Genomic DNA, 19,860 nt, shown 5'->3' on the forward strand with positions numbered 1-19,860 from the left:
AGCTGCGAGGCTGGCTGTAGCTTCATCATTTTGATGTATTTTCTCTCTGTTAAATAGCTCCTATAAATCTATATTTTACCATATTGCATAATACACTTTAGATATACATTTAACCACTAATATGTCCCTGTGTACCTCTGACTACTTATCAGGCATACTTGCATAAAATACTCTGATCTTCAGAGCCTCTCAGGTTCATATACAAATTAATTTCATGCATTTCCCTCTCGAATAGAGTGTAAGAGTCTATGTAATTGGAATCTAATTACCCAGAATGCATGTTAACACCAAATGTATAGGGGTCATTTATTTGCTCATTAATCCAGCTCCATCTATCTAACCACCATCTAGCCATACAGCCAGACAACCCCCTCCGTCCATTGTGACTGATGACTTCTGCTCAGCGCCAACAAATCATAATGAGCCCATCTGACAACCTTTATGGCGCCTTTTAGCCCGAAAGCAAAAGCCCAATGGGAAGTCTCTCAATGGAAAAGTGAGTAAATTCACTGCAAATTGCTTTCTTTAGAGTTTGAGAGAGAAAGTCTGGAGACAATGGGAGGGGTGGAAGAATATGATGATATACAGGTAGAGGGATTGCATAATGGTGTCGTGGTAACCACATCCTCTCCGTTGTTACAATCCTACTGTTTGAGTGTGTGCTTGCATTGTAGCATGTGGGGTCTGACTTTGAGCCTGCTTCCTTACAAAAGCCTCCCAGATCATTCCTTTGTTCTTTCTCTTTTCCTCCGCTCTTCCCTCGCTCTCTCTCTCGCAGCATGGCTTCCTCAGAGAAAGAGAGAGAGGTTGATATATGACATCTGTTTGACTGGAATTGGATTGTGGACATCCCTAGTGGCACATGGAAACGCATCTATGGTATTTTCTTCATGCGTTGTGCATCTGTATTGAGGGATGGGGCTGTAGAGGGGGAGGAAGGGGGAGGTTTGGATTGAAAAAGAAATAACAAAAAAATCACTGATGAAAGGAAAAACTCACTTGTTCACAGCTGAAATGGCTCCCTGAACTATCAGCAATCCCAGAAAGGGAAGGATGGAGAGAAGGAGGAAACCAGAGAAATATGGAAGGAGACTGTGACAGAATCACTTAATGAGAAATGGCGGGAAAGTGAGGCTATAAAGAGAAAGGAAGGCCAACATCAAGCCCCGTTAAACTGACATGCTGCTGCCAGAAAGCTTATTGCCTTGTTTCCATCTGAGTGATAGACTGTCTTAAATACTTGTCTTCCTTCAATACCCACTTTGACTCTGTTTCCTGTCTAAATGTAGGTTACATCTACTGATAGTAGAGGAATTAGGCACTTTGGCAGCTTTCTGTTAAAGCCACTAAAGAGAAGGGATTTCCTTTGTCACGGTGAAGTTATTGACCCCTTTTGCCCGCTGTCTTCTGTTGAATGTTAAGTCAGAATACAGAGGATGATCTGACCATATGCCTTGAAAGCCTTATTGATGGGACAAGTGGCTTGGCTTCCTCACAGTGAGGCTGATATACGACATCTGGTTAACTGGAACTGGATTGTGCACATAAGGGGAATTCGGGGAAGACGAACATTGGCTGCTGCTTAGAGAATTTTACATTTTCTCTGTTTTTCTGTGTAGTAATGTGCTTCACCTCCCGTTTCTGAAGGATCATTCCATTTTATTACAACTTGGGCCTTATTTTGGCCGTAATGTTCTGTCAGTTATGATAACGTCAGCAGCACTTAATTAAGTAATTGTTGAGATCTGGCAACACAGTGACATTGCTACAAGGAAGTCCGACAAGAAACATGCACAGTCAGATGATAATACAAGTCTTAACAAGTTGTAGTTTCTTGCCCTTTTGGTTTTTTTATCGCCAAATTTTCAGATTGCACCAATTATGTTCTTATTACCGATAGGAATGATTGAAAACCAGAGACCGTCCTGAGATGGGATCACACACACCACGACTCTAAATCGATTTGGGGCGTAAAGTGTGTGTGTGTGTGTGCGTGTGCGAATGATGGTCCAGTTAACACATCATGTAGGCTATACCACATGTGAAGTCTCCTCTGGATTAAAATGAAAGCTTCATTTAAAATTAGTCATCCATCTACTGGTTCTGATGAATGGCTCAGAGGCAAACTTTGAGTCCGGGCGACTGGTGTTTGTGTGCAGACACACTGTGTTGAAAATATGGAGTGATGGTTCGTGGGTGCTATCTCATTTTCCATTTAATATCCCCAACTTAAATCCCTCCCTGCCCCCCCAATGCTCATCCTTAAACAGTGTCTGCATTATGCATGGCCCAGAAAGTGTATCATAGTAGATATGAAATATGCATGAGCCCTTGTGCTTTGGCTTCCCTCCCCATCTCCTCATTCTTTCCCCCCCCCCAAAGGAAGGGATCGTTTTGTGTTGTCTGATTGTGTTAGAGGCTAGGATCGTGTGTGTGTGTGTGTGTGTGTGTGTGTGTGTGTGTGTGTGTGTGTGTGTGTGTGTGTGTGTGTGTGTGTGTGTGTGTGTGTGTGTGTGTGTGTGTGTGTGTGTGTGTGTGTGTGTGTGTGTGTGTGTGTGTGTGTGTGTGTGTGTGTGTGTGTGTGTGTGTGTGTGTGTGAGAGAGACTCGGTGTTTGTGTGTGGTATTTCCTTCAAATGGCAGCAGAAATGAAAAAAGAAAGATAGATTTGCAGAGTGGATGGTGGTGACAGAGTGAAGTACAGGATGAAAGAGTGAAAAGAAAATGGATACAGACTCAAATGTCGGTGTACGATTCAAAAGATGACGAAGGAACCAAAGAGCAAAGTAGGAAGAAAGAGAGAGGGTAAAACAAGGGCAACAGATCATCAAACAGAAGGAGACTCTTCTGGGGACTGTCAATAGAAGCAATATCCACTGATTGATTGTGTCACACAGAGCTGATCCCTGGAGACCTTGTGGGGGTGTCTGTTTGTGTGTGCAGAGGGAAGGGATGGGCGGGGGCTCAGGGCCTCAGCTGTTGTCAGAACAGGGGGCCACGTGCCTGTTTTGGAAACGCTCCAGAAATCCCATATTGTGAAGCCACAGTCACCACAAAGGGAGCGCCTCTATTTTGTGGGAATTTTTTTTTTTCCACCCTGTTCCCAATTTATGATTGTATTTGTTTGGGGCGCATGAGAGAGCAAGGCGATGGCTTTTTAATGAGACAGGAGAGCAAAGCGTGTGTGTGTGTGTGTGTGTGTGTGTATGGTGAGAGGTTCAGTTTAGGGTTGCTACGCTTGGAACCGATTATTGAGGGAGGTTTCCACCAGTTTTTGCCCCTCTGAGTTGTGAGGACTCGTCGTTAGGGTTTGCTTGGCAAGAGGCTTTCAGCCACAGTTCATCAATGTGGTGGTGAGGATAAACATCTCGCCCACGCAGACTCACAGCTGTACACACACACACGCACAACCTGAAACAAACCTTTTATAGATAACTTCTGTGTTTAGACCACGAATTACTGCTTGAGATTGCGTCACAGGCATTATTCAAATAGTGGTGACTATCTGTGCGCACACATACACAAATATGACCCCACACACAGATAATCCAAACAGGTCAGGGTTCACTCAGGTCATGGCCTAATCAGACATGGCTGGGTTAGTGTGGCTGTGTCTGATTTCATCATACCGTCTTTGTCTGTGATGAGACGTTGTGTTTAATTCCCAACATGAAAACATACTGCAGCTGGACGGTCTGCAATCACAGACCGTGGTTGATTACTCAGCTAAGTACGTGTACATGGAGATGTGTGTGAGTGTCCGGGAGACTTTGGGACTCCCGCTGAGGCGTTCCCGTCGATAGTTGATAATGTGATGAATCTGACCGGAATCTGATTCACCAGGCAATTGAAAAAAGAAAAAAAGAATAAACTTTCTAGCTCAAGGACCTTCGAAAAAATGTGTCTGTTTGGATTTGTTCAACTTCTCACAGTTTCTGTAGCTGGTTGGCCAGTTTGCTTCCTCTTACCTCTACCCAAATAACACAAAATAAATTCACACTTTTAAATGTATTGATAGTGGTAAGCCATAGTCCCAAATATCGTCTTTGCTGTGGCGCTTTTGTTTTGCACTACCCAGTGAGTCCAACCTTGTGTGCCAGAGTGACACAGATAAGCACTTACTGTATTGAAACATGTAGATGAAGTGTATTAATCTCAATCAGCAGAAGTTTACAGTTATTCATAATAATGCAACCCATATGACTATATCATTTTAGATTTATTTCCTCCTCTTCATTTTCCTTTGAAATAAATATCCTTCAAATATAAATGCATTTCTTTACGCCGACCACCAGCACCTGGAAAGTGCTGTATAAAATAACATGTCAAGCTGAAATTTATTGTCACTATGTCCTTATTATAATGTCTGCAGAGCTCTTTATTCTCACCTCTTGCACCCTTCATCACTCATTCTCATTAAAAAGAAAAGATGCTCGTAAGATAGTTATTTTTAACAGACTTGTTTTTTGATGTACTGTCTTCCTGTTTGGTTTGACTGACAGCTCTGACCACTGTCCACAGTTTATTAGCTGGAGTGTACTCTGCTGGACCGGACAGTTAATGATGACACAGTGACTGGGGAGACTATGAAAGTGTGTGTGGGAGTGTGTGTGAATGTGCTGTGAATAATTGGTGTGTGTGTGTCCACTCTTCCCCAGAGATTTAAGATCTATTGAGGGGATGAGGGGGGGTGCAGATTGAAAGATGAGATGGGGAAAGGGAAGAAGGGGTTAAAAAAGATACAGAGGAAACAAGAAAGCTTATGAACTTAATGGCTTGATCTTCCATTGCCTTGAGCTCATTCCCCTGTATATTTGAGGTGTGTGTGGCGGTGCTTTTTCACTGTAGGAATTTTCATGGGCTTTACTTGTGCAAGTGAAACAGCTGGGCGTTGTGAAATCCAAGCCTTCCTCGAACAAGATTGTCTCCCAAGAGCTCACTGAGGACGTTGTTAACTCCCGTAGGACTGCTTGTCGGTCTATGTGCGTTTGTGTGTGGTGTTAAATGGGGATTGGCTGTTGAGTTATTGTCAAAGTGGCAGACGGCATCTCTTCTCTTCTTGCCTGTGCTCCTCTCCTTCCTTTTTGTCTCCTTGCTTTTCCATTCCTCTCTCCTCCATTCCTCTTCTCGGCCCACGAGAAGCTCAAACGGATCGGAAACAGCTGTGAAAATTATTCTGTCTAACGAGGGCCAATCTTGGCTCCTCAGTGAGATGCGGTGCGATGCCTCAGACTTGGCTTTTCATGAAGAAAAGCACCCTGCCTCGAAAATCCCCTCAAAGCGTGCACTGTTGTTTTAACCCTGGTCTCTTTGTTTGTATGTGTGTGCGTGTCCTCTCTACAGGGTTACCAATATGCAATGGATACCACAGTTTCTGCCAAGAGGCCGACTGCCAGGCCAGGGAGAAGAGAAGAGCGGGTGCAGCCACCCTCTCCTCATCCCTCCCTATTTTAGTCTCTTGACTTAGCTCCCGGCCACGCAGTCCATTTATTCTCCTCTCTCCTTCCTCATCCCTCTTTGTTTTTATTATCCTTTAAACAAAAGCAAAAAAAAGATTCAATCTGCCTCCCTCTTCTTCTTCTCCTCTTCCCTTTTTTTTATTCCCCTCCATCTTTCTCTCTCTTTCTATATTGCTCTTGGCTGAAGCTCAGCTCGTGGTCTTCAGCCTCACCGCTCCTCTCATCGCACACCGCACTGTCTGAGAGAGAGAAACTAAGCCAAGCCAATAAGCTGAGGGAACTGACAGCCAGAAACCATGAGATGATGAGTTCACTGCTGAGCTGTGTGGACATACCGGGTCACAAGACAAATTCCAGGCCTCTTCGTGGCTACATGTGATAAGCGTGGCCCTGAAGGGCGTCCTAGGAGGTGCACTCCAAGACTTCACTGATTTCATGAAGCAGAGATTTCAGAAAGATTAAATTTTTGCCAGGTTGTCTTCCATTCTTGCAAGACGTTTTTCTCTTTCAATGCAGATTGTACTTTTCATGCTGATCATGCCTTCTGGCTGTATTCTGCCCATTTTCAACACAATTGACTGAATAACTGCAGCTCTCTTTGTGCGACAACTACTTACTTTTTGTAGCCGGCTCGCTCTTTGTTCCTCCGTAAGACTACTAAAGCGACCTTGTTTCGCACAGGTAGGCATGGCAACTGATGCTTTTTGTTGCACTTTTTTTCTTTCCTTTACATTTGCATAGGCTCCATTAAACTTATGTTCTGAGCAGCATCTGGCTGTTCAGGGAAAGCTATTTTCTACGGTGTACAGGCATGGAAATGGTTTCCAAAACTGTCTTTTATGTTTCATCGGGGTACGCACCGCATTAGGTCGTCGTGGTGGGGTCTGATTCTAGACAAATCCTCCCATTTGTATGCATCCAATAAATTAAGAACAATAGAAAAAGTTCATCTCGGGTTAGATTTTGGACAAATATATAAATTTGCATATTAACGAGGGGAAAACATTTTTTTTTTTTTCACACTTTTTTAGACATGCATTCTTTAAGCTTATTTACTCAATCAACAAGCATCATTAACATTGTTTTGTGTCTATCTGATCTGTGTAAATCCAGTATTCCCACTCAACCAACTCAACCGAGCATGGTTACATATACAGTAACCTGAGACTTATAGACCTAATAACAGTTTTGTTTAATATGAATATGTTGGAACACCTCTTGCTGTCCATGTTGTCACAGCAATGCGTCATTGTGTGATTTCCTCTTGCATACTGTATATACAAATGTATGCAATCATAAAATACAGAATCAGCTGGCTGCTGCGGCTCTTTTTCAAAACAATCATCTTGTATTCTTGGAGTGTTTTTGGCCGCCTCAGCTCTGCTCTCTGTATGCCTCTGGCCCCTCTCTTCCCTCTCTTCCCTCTCTCCGTGAGACCGTGGGATTGATTGATACCTTCATTTGTTCCTGAAGGGAAGAGGGGGATAAGTACATGACTTATCCTCTGTGCGTGGCTGGAGGGGCGAGGGGGAGTTTCTTTTCTTTTCTTTTCTTTCCATCCCTTTTCCTGGATGCACCTCAGGCCCTCTTCATGCACATTTTGTTTTTAGCAGTGACAAATTACCTCATTTTTTGAAAAGCATTTAGTAGGTCATTAGGAAAGTGAGGTGTGAGGACTTTTCTTTGTCGCAAGAGAGCTCTTGCGTGCAGTCAGGTGGTGCCTGGTTATTTCTGCTTTTTTCTTTGATACAAATGGTACCGATTTTGCCTGGCACAGCAGGGTGATTCTCAGCATATTTTGGCCATGATGGTAAGCTTTTGTACCAGATTTGAGTGACGTGGACCGCAGCAGTTTAGTTTCCATTGTAGCAGGAATGGTAACATGAGGCGTTGTGGCTTTTTGCCTGTAATTGATTTAATCTATATAAATGTTGCGATACGCTGTGTGTCTTTAAGGCTGGTGACTGGGATAGTGAAAGCATACTTTTCCTTGCCTTAGCGTCTTTTTGTCTTCCCTTGTGTCTTTTGTATTGCTTTACTTGTGTGCGTCTGTGCTTGTGAAATGTAAATGTTATGTGAATACCTGCAAATCCTTAGCAGGAACAACACAAGTCTTTGTTGTCAGGTGCAGACAGGAGCCGCCTCTCTTGGCTGCTGCGCTGCTTGTTCTCCAGAAATCCCTCAAGATCTACAGCTGTGAGTCTGGCTACCACACACTCCTTAGAACAGTAAGGGCACAGTGTGAGCACCACAGAAGAAGTGATGACATTCTGCCCACATCGCGGTCGCTGGCGGTGCCAGAAACCTCAACCTCGGACTTCGCGGAGATAGATCACTATTTCCTGTGTTCACTCTCTCCCTCACCATTTCTCTGCCTGTATTTATTTGACATATGACTGGCAGGCAGAGATGGGGGGGGGGGGGACCTCCCTTCAAAGTCGGCCATTTTGGGCTATGGTTAGTTTAGGATTTGGCACCCAGAGACCCATTACAAGGTAGCAGTCAACTTGAGCTGATTTAAGTTATCCGCTGCTCACTGAATGTACATTAGTCCAACTTTTAGAGAGGAGAGCTTTTAGAAAGTGCTCTAGCAGATGTTTCCAGAGCCTGCTGCCCTTGTGGATTTAGTGGAGGGTGAGCAGACTGATTGACTGCTGAAGAGGGAATACTACACTAGTGCTCTCTATAAAGGTCAAGATCAGTCATTGTACAGCTGAAGACACCAAATTTCCATTACAATTTAATTCAATAAAACAGTTTTTGCTCATACACGCAGCATGCTTAATTAAAGTAGAATATTCATGCTTTCAGGCTCAAATACAGGATGCAACTTCAATCACTGTTTCACACATTGCAACTACTTACAAAGTCTGCTGATTTGATGCGTTCATTAGAAATTAGAAACTTGTGACACATGAGTAACTTTTAATAGAGCTTTTCACCAACTCCCATGGTCTTAATGAACGGATGTTTGTTACTGAGATGGATCTATTGACATTTAAGCTGAAATACTGTGTGATACAGCTTCAAGAAAATGCAAGTAAGTGTGCCTTGATTTGGGATTGTTATGTCACACTATTTCTGAGGTCAAGAATTACCACAGTGCACAGTCAACACAGACCAGAAGTCATAAGTGTTCATAGCAGAGCTTGAATGTCAACAGATTCATCTCGATGTCAATTTAGCAATCCCTATCCAATCATGATGACCATGTTGAAAGCTGCGTTCTATAGAAATAGTGAATCACAATCAGTACTACTCCTTCTGTAGTTTTTCTTGCTGTTATCACAGAACTCCTACAGCCAACTCTCAAGTCACAGCTTCCTGCTACTTGATCTGAATAGTCTGCATCTCTTGTGATTGCTTGCTCTTTCTAAGAAAACGGGATCTTAAAACTCTTCGCGGGTTCTACCCCAGCAATGTTTGCACCGTAATTTGTTGGGTCCTGATTCCTCAAGTTGCTGTAAACTTTCTTAAGTCGATTCTGCTTCATGTTCCCACATGATGTCAGTGCAGAAAACTGTCAGAACATTTACGGGAGTGCATCTGGGGAAAGAGCTTAGGAAGAAAAATGCTGACTGCTGTTGACAGGCAGTGGGAGGGGTTAATGTTGTGGACTGTTTGCCCTCTCAGCAACCAGCTTGGTGGTCACCCCTGATTGCATTCCTCTGTTGGAAAAACTGCCGTTCACTCACTTGCTCTTGGTCTTTTACTTACACTCGCCGCTCTCACCCTGCCGACCATCTGCAAGCAGAACCGCTCTTCTCCTCCTCATCACCTCAGCTCAAGTCCTCTGTTTCTTTTCTCTCTCTCTCTCTCTCTCTCTCTCTCTCTCTCGATCTAAGAGAGATGAAAACAGAATTTTTCAATTAGGGGGAGCTGTTGAAAGTGTTTGCTTCAGGCTGCCGCACTGCTGCTGCTCTCTGCCCCCTCTGAGATCCTCCTGTCGTTTAGTGTGTTTCCTTCCCCCTCCGCCTCATTCCCAGCACAGCCAGGGGGGAAGCGGGAAGCGGTGAGTAACTTTTAAACATTTTCATCCCCTTTATTCAACGGCTGATTTGTTCATGCCGGCTTCTGAGGCACTGATTGGTGGAGAAGAGTTGTCTTTGGCAGGGAGTCAAGACTTTTCTCTTGGGTGGTGTAAATTCTGCGTTTTGACACTTTCATTCTGGATAGCTAAGCCCTTCAGTGATTGGTTAGTTTTCTTAAGGGCACTGTTGACTTATCTTGACAATTTAGGAATGTTTTTATTTTGGGAGGGCACGCATACCGTGACAATTTGGGCAATCTACGGTGCGTGTGTGTGTTTCATGTCTCACTGTATCTGTGCTTTCACAAGTGTGAGTTCAATTTTAAGTGACTGTGTCTACATGATGGTGTGCAAATCCGTCTCTGAAATTTTTTGCAGTGAATTACGACTGACAACTGAGTAAAAGCGCCACTTGAGTCTTGTCTTTCCGTTCCCTAGGGTGCTGCTTTGTTGCTCTGCCAACGCAGTTGTCAGGAGTGGGTGGCGTTATCTTTAGACAAGGGGGGGAAAGACGGAAGTGAGAAAATGTGTGTTAAGGGAGAAAGAAGGGGAAGAGAAATGGCTAGTGTAGTGAGTTAAAGGGAGAGGGGAATAGAAAAGCAAGTGAACGACAGAAGGGAGAAGAGGAAAAAGGCAGTTAAGAGGCATTGGCTTGTCATCTCAGCTGTTGTGATTTAGGCAGGCTGACAGCACAAAAATCTCCCAGTATCTCACAGCTGTGCGACATGCCTTCCCCTTTTTATTTTTAACCCGGACATTTATATTGGGCTGCCAGGTCCAGGCAGCGTGCAGACTATTGTCTCCTAAACTGTGTGTGTGTTTGCATGTGTCTTGGTGTCACTGTATCAGCGCATGCCTATATATGTCAGCGGCACGAGTTTCACTGTCCGACAAAATCGGGGGCTCCTTTCCCTGAAGCAGTCGTTGTGTGCTCTGCCTCAAATCATGTCATATGTGACAAGTTTAAGAACAGTTTACATGTGTGAGATCCAGCACCGGCTCAACGGCCTTTATTGACCGTGTGAGTGTGTCCGTAAATTGCCAGAGTGCATTCCACACAGACATGCTGCCAGCTCTGTTGATGGCACCCTTGTGTGAGCTGCTGGTAAAAGACTAACAAGGGGAGAAAAAAAAAAAAAGAGGCTTGGATTTAGAGTACAGCGAGTCCTGCAGCTTCCTGAGCCCCATGCAGCTCGCAGTGTCTCTGTACCTGGGCTGCAAGCACCCACCCACAGCGACGACACCTACAAAAAAAACGGCCTCTGCGTTGACTGATTTAAGCGCGTTGCTGGGGAACTTGTTGTGTATTTTTTTGTGTGTGTAGAAAAATCATATCATCAGTGGAATTACTAGATAAATGGGATTTGTTGACAGTGGAAAGACCTGCCCTCTCATCCTGCTACCACATCCTGCCAGCCTTCAAGACAAACATCCCTCACTTCAAAGTTTCTCCAGAGTAAAGAAAGATTTAGAATCTGTTGAGCCCACTGAAGCAGCGGGATGATGAACGTTTCAGGGTCAAGGAGGGAGGGGGATGGAAAACAGAGGGATGAATGAATTAGCTTCTGCAAGTGGATCTTTAGTTGCTCCTCAGGCGGTGAGTGTGGCAATTGATTTGGTAAGCGAGTGGTCGCCTCACCCACCCCCATCCTTCCTCCTGCTGCCAGACCTACCGCCTGCATTCGTGTGTTGTCAACCAATCGATGTCAAGGAGCTGGCTCACAGCGGTGTATCAACTTTGAGCTGCATTGATCAGTTCCATTGATTTGAATCCTAATTATGTTTCATCATCTGAATCTCTAAAAAGGGCTGAAATTGTGCCATTTACAAGCTCCAGATAAAGAATCTTTTCTTTCTGTTTTTCACTATTACTATTGTGCAATCATTTCTTTATTTTTGTGAGATGATTTATTTAATCCTATACCTATTTACAAAATTTGTCCAGGATCTGTTATTGTGAAGATTTACATTTTTATCTTTGTTTGAGCAGTGAATTTTCACCTCCCACAACATTCTTCACAGAATGAGACGTCATCTCCTGGCAATGCCGCATCGTTTCTGCCTGGATGCAAGGACCATTTTAAGTAAGAAGTCTAAAACTCTACAGCCGTGCTTGCAGCTCTGTCAGGCTATACGTAGTGATAGTGGTTTATTTTCTGATAAACCAAAGAAATGGACAAACTTATTCATCCTGAGGGGGACATGAATTTTTCGAACCAGTTTTCATACCAAATCATCCAATAGTTATTGATACATTTCACTCAAAACCACAATTGTCAACCTTATTGTGGCACAAATAGTGGAAAAGTCGAGGGATCACTTCAGAGGACAGTTAATACAACGTCTGAAAAGTAAATCATGAATGTCTGTTCAAAATGTTAGCCAGTAGATGTTGAGATATTTTGCAAGATGGGTAAAAACATTGTCCTGCTGGTAGTTCAGAATCATCAAAAATCTGCGGGATCCATCCTCTTGGGACCATGAATGTCTGTACACAATTTCACGGAAATCCATCTAATAGTTGTTGAGATATTTCAGACTATCAGACCAAACTGCTGACGGACGTTGACATCCTTAGAGCCCTAGCATGGTTAAAATTTGGATTTCAAAACATTTCCTCAACCATTTTGTCTGTAATGTGACTGTAGACAAGATTGTATTCATTGTGAGATTACACAGACATTTGTAAGACGGCTTTGGAGAGATGAGACAGAAAACATGAATCCCCTTGCATAGTTTGTCTGCTTCTCTTCCTCAATCTATACTCTATTTTTGTTGCGTCCTTCCTACTGTTTTCTATCTGTGGGTCGTGGGACAGTACAGAATCTGTACTTCATCTCCATCCAGTGCCAGGCAATGTCAGTCCTGGGACATTTAGCAAGAAGTAAGCTCTGACACAACAGGATGAAACTTGAATTAAATAACAGATTAACTGGGTTGTGTCACAGTTATGACAGAAACTAAACTGAAACAAAAGCTCTTTCAGCCTCACTGAAGTCATTGAATGACATCTGAAGGTCCTTTCAAATTAAAAGAAATATATCAGCACCGGCCTCATTTGAATTAAACACCAGATTGCAATAGTCTCTTGTGTACTTATACATTTTTATCACACTTGCCTTCTCTTAGATGTGTCAGAATACACGCGCGCACACACACACACACACACACACACATGGATAAAGCTCTGGAGACGACCAGAAGCAAATGAGTGCAGCCAGAAAAAGCAGGCTGCCGCTCAACTCGGCCAGGCTTGGCAACTGATAAGGTCGACCACGGGGAGATGTCTGCACTCAGGACCTGTCCGTCAAGCACAAGAGCCTGCTTCCCTCCCCTTGTCATAAGAGAGTGATTAGGGGGGAGGAGTGTGAGAGAAGAAGATGGAGAGGCAGGGAGACAGATATAGAGTGGCTTGGGAATAAGAGGATCGAGGCAAATTAATAAAGTGAAAGGGAGTGGAGGAGGGTCAGAGAAATAAATGGACCAGGACGGAATCCATGAAACCGTAAAAGATTTGTAAAATGAGGAAGTGGAAAAACTGGAGGGGGGAGGGGGGGTGGTATGCTAGCCAAACTATTCTTACCAACTATTCTGACTGTAGCAGCACGTCAAAATGTTCTCCATTTCATTCCATCTCAACCACAACTTCACCCTCTGTTCTCATTGTCTTGCTGTTTAGTCACTTACCATAAACATCTCATGGAAATCAAGTCACTGTCATGTTGAGACCCGGACGCAACAATAGCGCTTTGTTCAAGGTTCACCAATAGAAGACATTTTTTGTAAGCACAACCCCAATTCAAAAATGTCCTATAGAAGCAGTTTTTAAGGAATATGTCTGTTCGAGGTGACTGGGTGAAGAGTTGGAGACTTCTGTATCCTCTAGTTGAACTTCTACTGTCTGAACATTCCTGCTGATGAAGAAGGAAATGACTTTCTGCCTATGCCGTATGTTCAACAGCGGATGGCAGCATCACTGAGTCATTTGTGTCCTCGATAACACATACACAAAGAGATTAATATGTTCAGACATGCCCCGACTTTTTTTCTTCTCTCCCGCGTAATGATCAAAGAGGCCCCAGATGTTGCTCTTCACCTATCTCCTTTCACCATCTCCTGACGTTGTTGTGAAAGTGGCCTGAGTAGCGTTCACTTAGCTGAGGGCTGCCTCCGGTCCTGTAGCTTTCATCACACATGAGGAGATGGATTGGAGTTTTATGGGATGCGGAGCGGCCTTACATCACTTGCGAGGGTTAATAAGGAAAATTAGCCACACAGCTGAGCCACAGCTTTGGCAACGGGCTAATTCGATTTCGTTCCACACATCCCGTGTTTTTCCATCATGTTTGGTCAAAAAGACAGATCCCCTGACACACCAGCCCTGCCTGTGGAAAAGTTTCACAGTGGAAAATTTGGCAGTGGAAATTCTTTGTTTTTGATCCATCTGCTGCATGCACCACACAAAACTGAGCTATTTTTGGTTTCACAGCGAGCAGCGGAAGTGCCAGCTCTCACACAGTTCATTAAAGTCCTGATGGAGGATAATTATGAACTGAATCACAGCAAGAGCAATGCTTTTTCATGCTCGTAGCAAAGTTGATACCATTTCCTCCATGTCTGCCAATTCACGGAGGTTTCGATCTGCCATTACTGTTTGCGGTTATCACCTGGAAAGTGTGGTAAAATCTTTCTTCAGGCTGTGTGAGGGCAGCTTCTCCGCACTGACCTCAGCCAGTGAGCTCAGGGTCTTGAGTTACTGTTTCAGTGTCATATGTCCTCTGCTCAGGTCATGCTGAGCTAGTCCCAGAGGTATGACGGCTATGTGGGATAAGCATAGTGAAAAGGGCTGTAGAGGAGTGCTTTGCGGACTATATAACTGTCGGCTTGATCAGTGCCATAGATGGCGAGAGCGAGATAGGTAGAGACGCGTCAGTTAATCTTCCCAAAGAGCGTTGCTTTGGCTGATTCTTTTGTGATATGAACACATTTAAATGTCTGAATATGACCGGAAATTCAAGCAGTTTACATCACAGTGGCACTATTTATGGTCATAACGTGGGCATGTGAGCTGGCATTGCTGGTTAGCTGCTGTGCTGCCTGGGAACTTTTCCTCTGTCTCTATGGCGACGTGCAGAGAATTTAGACTTGTCTCTGCTCTCTTTTTATCCTTGTTTATAATGCCAAGTTGCCATAAATACAGGACTTCAGGGAGCACTTATGGTAATACTCCCATTTTGTGGGGCAACAAAAGCTTTAATTAGGCTGAATGCCAACCATATGGGACAGCAGGTAGGCTCCCCACTCGTGTGGTCCACACACACACACACACACACACACACACACACACACACACACACACACACGGTACAGATTCAGGGAGGGTTAGTAAAAGTACTAGAAAGGGCCAAGCACCTCCTCTTTATGCTTTTTATGCCAAGGAAAAGATTGAAGCCTCCCCGGGTGTTGATAGTATACAAACAACTACCATTTAAAGGAATAGTTCTACATTTGGGGTCAGATGGAGCTACTGTCAGGAGATAAATTAGCTTAGCTTAGCATAAAGTCTGAAGGCAGCGGGAAACTGCTCACCTGGCTCTGTCCGAAGTTTAAAAACCTCTAAAACTTCTTTACCAAAACCTCTAAAGCTCACTAATCAACACATCTCGTTTGTTTCATCTGCGATTTATACACAAACAGAAATATAAAAACAGTAATTTGTGGTTCTAAAGGAAGAGGTGTAACTATATCTTGATGAATAACAGTTTATCCATCCGCCCAGTATGTCTGTGCAGCGTCTTTTCTGTGACATCATGACTCTGGGAAGTCTCTGTGCCCGTTTGTTGCCAAGAAATAGTCACAGCATGTAACGTCCCGTACAACCACACCTTTTCATTTTGTAGAGCAGGCTGTAGCTTAAAATAGAGGAAATTGTTAGCAGTCTGACATAATTGACACAGCAAGTCTAGCATTATAAACATGGTTTATGATGTTAATTAACTACTTTTCTTAATTGATATGTTTGTTCACAGCTGATGAAGAGGTGTGTAACTCAGGGAGCTCAGATGCAAATTGGCTCCGGCTATCATTTCCATCTTTGTGGAGTTGTTTTATGGTTGCCATGGTTACATTGCAAGCTGTGGTACAAAAGTACAAAAAAAGGTTCATCAGTAGCGAATGGCCCTGCACAGAACACAGCTTTCTGTCTGGAAGTACCTTAGAGGGGCTGGTAGCTGCTGGACAGACCCTGACACAAGTATACATCCGTGGTTCTCCAAATATCCATAACATACATGCCAGGTGAGAGCATGTGAGAGGACAGTGGGTGCCACAACTTGGCTAATTCAGCAGACCGGGCGGCAAATCAGTTATAGGACGAGGAGAAAGAGGAGTAACTGGAATGAAAAATTTGCCGCTTTTATGGGAAGAAGGAGAGAAAAGGGAGTGGGGAAGTAAGCCTTGGAGGGTGGGTCAAGACAAAGGGGCATGGAGGATTAGAAAGAGTTAATTAAAAAAAAGAAAGAGGGTATAGGGTGAAGCTTAGAGAAGGTAAGTAAAGTGAGAGCGGGGAAACGCTGGAGCGAGTAGGAAAAATCTGACCAGAGGAAGGAAGAGTAATAAGCACAGAGGAACAGTGCGCCGAGGGAGGGAGATGAGGTGAAAGAGGTAGAGGAGATGCTGAGCGAGGGACTCGTGCAGCTGTAAGTAGAGAGGACGAGGTTAGAGGGAGATGGGAGGAGGAGGGAGGGGTGGCTGAGTGCGGTGCCAAGCTGTCCCAGGGGTGATGAATGAGGCCATAATGAAGTATCTGTGCTCCTCTGCCTCTGCCTCTGGCTGGAGAATAACCGCAGCCTTGGCACGGCCGCAAGACCCGCTCAATCATGCCAAGGAGAAAACACACACACACGCACAGACGTTTGCATGATCCACACACACAACGGAGTCTGTGACAAGCTTCTGCATTGCAAATTACAGACACACACACAGGAACTTTTGACAGATGATCTGTCTCTTCCTACCACCCACCCATTTCTCTCTCACACACACACACACACACACACACACACACACACATACACACACACACACACACACACACACACACACACACACACTAACACATTCCAATAGTAACACATTTCAACCTTTGTTCGGTTTCTGTCTCTCCACCCAGACCAGAGGTGGCAAGAGTGTGGGTTTTATAAAACAACCTTTTGTTCAGTGTGACAGGCTGGCAATGCACAAGACACTGTTTCTACACACACACACACACACACACACACACACACACACACACACACACACACACACACACACACACACACACACACACACACACACACATATATACAGACAGCCAGCAAGGGATGGAAGTCAAGACGAATGGTAAATTCCTCCTCTGCAGTAAACAAGTCATGTTGTCCTGCGGTTTCCGCCGCTGTCACCAGTACACTGAAACACCAGCCTGCCAGTTAGTCACTGGTGCACAAACAGTACCTGATGTAGTGTGCAGAGAAGACGATGGCCGACAGTTAATGTGTCCCCCCCCCTTGCATGAAAAATCCAAGTACTAGTGACAAGAGATTAGAGCGTTGAATGTAGAATGTTATATGACCTGAGTGTGTCTTAAATTACATTCAGATATATTTTCAAGTGAAACAAACAACAACAAACTCAACACTCATTGAACTGCGGCCCTTTTCCCCCCTATGTGTTGCATTGCAGTGATGCGACCAATCAAGGCCCACCTAGAAAAACACACGTTTTTTTTCTTTTATTCAAGTTAAAATTCACAGCGCTTTGACTTGCAATTTGAGGTGCATTACAACCACACATCCCTGCATGTGAGTTTATGTCAACAAAGGCTAGATGCTGTTTCTCTGCGTCTGGTTTGCCTGCCTCCTTGATTGTGCAACACCCGTATCTAGATGTAGAGAGTTGAAACCTCTCATTCACCCCTAAAATGAAAAATAATTTCTTCAGAAATTGATGTTGTGAGTTTATATAGCCTTTTATCCAGTGTTAGATGTGCGCACTGTTATGTACACGTGTATGTGCGTAATTGTTAACGGATTCAGATGCTCTTTTGTGCCAGCCTGGGAGTCGTGTGAATTGGTACCCGCAGTGGAAAAAGGGATTTCTGCTCTCCTTTCATTGATGGTGTTGCAGAGGGGAAGCTTCGAATTAGGAGGGAAAAGCACTGGATGTACAGTATATCCTGAAATTTGCTGACGGGCAGTTTTTCACTGATCCGTCCCAAAAGACTGGAGCTGGGAGAGAGAAGGAGAACTGTGGTGGAAAGTAGGACAGGGACGATGGATCTCTCTCTTACTCTCCTCTTTAAAAGACCATCCGCAGTATCCTCTCTGTCTTGTGCTTCTGTTCATGTGCATATATACTAAATATGCTTGTGTAGGCAGTATGAATTGTAAAAGTTAAAGTGCTGCACAGGATTCATTACCTGAAATTTAACTCTGTCTCCAAACATATCCATATTGGATGTAACCCCTGACACTTCATCCATCCCACCACGCCAACCTTGCATGGTGGAAGCTGCTTGTCATGTTGGCTGGGCCCTTAGATAGTAGTACGGTATTCAGGAACAGGATGAAAGGAAGGTTTCATATTGTTTCATATATTAAGGGGTGAGTAAATATTTAAAAAAATCTGCCATTTTTGATAACTTAATACAGTGAACGAGTTAGCAATCAGTTCTACTTACACATTCAGCAACCATATTAGCGTTCGTATGCAGCCTTGTTTTTGGTTTTCCCATGAATCTAAGTCATACTCTGTACTCTCCTCCTAAGCTTGGATTTGCTCTCCACCAACTCCTGAGGAAAATTCCTTACTGCACCATAGCTTGTTAGCTGGTAGCTAACATTGCCTGCTGTCAGGTGCTTGGCACTGGGCAGGCTTATCATGTTTAGGGTGATGGAAGTCACTGGAGTGATGCCGGTGTGTGCATGTGTATTTTGGCTCGGTTTCATTCAGACAGCCTGTAGCTTGATCTGTTTCCAGCCATCTTTCCAGCAAACCAGCCTACATAATGCTCTCTGTAACTTGTTTCTCCTCCACTGCTGCAAGCTGTTATTTTTTCCTTGCCACACACCCTCATCCTGATTTATCTCCTTTCTTTCTGCTGTCTTGCCATCTTCGTTTCTGCCTCTCTGTAATTTGACCACTAATGGTCTATAAATTGATTCCCGGCAGTCCGTGATCCGCGTGTCCTCTCGCTATGTTTTGCCCGTTCTGTACAGAAAGGAATGCCGCAAAGCAAACACACACATGTAAACATACCATGTACTCTTACCACAGAGAATTGTTGAGATCTTGTCGTGTATCTTTTACCACGAAAATGTAGCATGTTGGATTGTGTTTGATTTGTCAAGCAGAAGGAGAGAGTGAGAGATGAACATCGGCAGTGATCAAATACAAAAGAATGTGGAGCGGAATAATGGGGTGATGAGCGAAAACAGTTACGTTTTTGGAATGGCGATGAGGAGAGACTGAGAGAGATGGAGAAAGATGCTTGCGGCTGTAGAAATACTTGTGTGAAAAATGTTTAAATAGTGATATTGCCACTCTAACTTCTTGTGACATTAGAGAAGAATGACTCAAAATTACCTTTTTATTATGAATATTATACCTTCATGTCCACATTTTAACAACTCTATATAGTAACAGAGAAATGTAGGGAGACATACACTTCATATTGCTCACTTATTACAGAATTTGGCCCTTCAGTCTGGAGTTATTATTTAGATTAGTTACATACTACTGCAACACTATCACACTCTCTCTATTTCCGTATGCAGCTTCCATCACTCATTAGGAATTCCCAGTCAGGCTCCCAAATGGCAAAATCTGAGAAATCAGTTTGGAAACCTGCTTAATAATAAGTGAATAGTGCTGCCACTGTTGTTTTGGAGGACAGACCTTTCGTGTGTGTGTGTGTGTGTGTGTGTGTGTGCGTGTGCGTGTGTGTGTGCGTGCGTGCGTGCGTGCGTGCGTGACCCCAGTGGAGCGTGTAACGTTAATGAGAGGGCCGGAGACGGGCCTTATCACCAGCTTTCCAGTCCCGGCCAGACCTTAATTAGCTCATAAATGCTTAGTGCAGACCTTGCTGCGGTACTGCAGGCAGGGCCGAGCAAAGTTACACACACACAATGCACATGTGAATGCTTAGACACAAAGATGAACACAAACTGAAATCTTCGCCAGTATATAGAGGGTAATATTTGGTTGACTCTCAAACAAAATGTGTGTGTGTTTGTGCGTCGGTGTCTTGTGTTTGCATTTGTGTTTGCATGGTGGCATTTGTTCTGCATACATTGATTGTGTGCGTGTGTGTGTGTTTACATATATGTATGAA

At 43.9% G+C, this 19,860-nt stretch overlaps 1 protein-coding gene across 1 annotated transcript in view; it reads left to right on the forward strand.

Moving 5' to 3' along the window:
- prickle2b (prickle homolog 2b) overlaps nt 1-19,860 on the forward strand; it is an 80,814-nt gene that overhangs the window by 25,870 nt on the left and 35,084 nt on the right. The gene's annotated exons all lie outside the window — the stretch shown is intronic.

Source organism: Anarhichas minor, unplaced genomic scaffold (assembly GCF_050575085.1).
Source record: "Anarhichas minor isolate MPS153535 unplaced genomic scaffold, ASM5057508v1 ptg000021l, whole genome shotgun sequence".
Classification (NCBI taxonomy): Eukaryota; Metazoa; Chordata; class Actinopteri; order Perciformes; family Anarhichadidae; genus Anarhichas; species Anarhichas minor.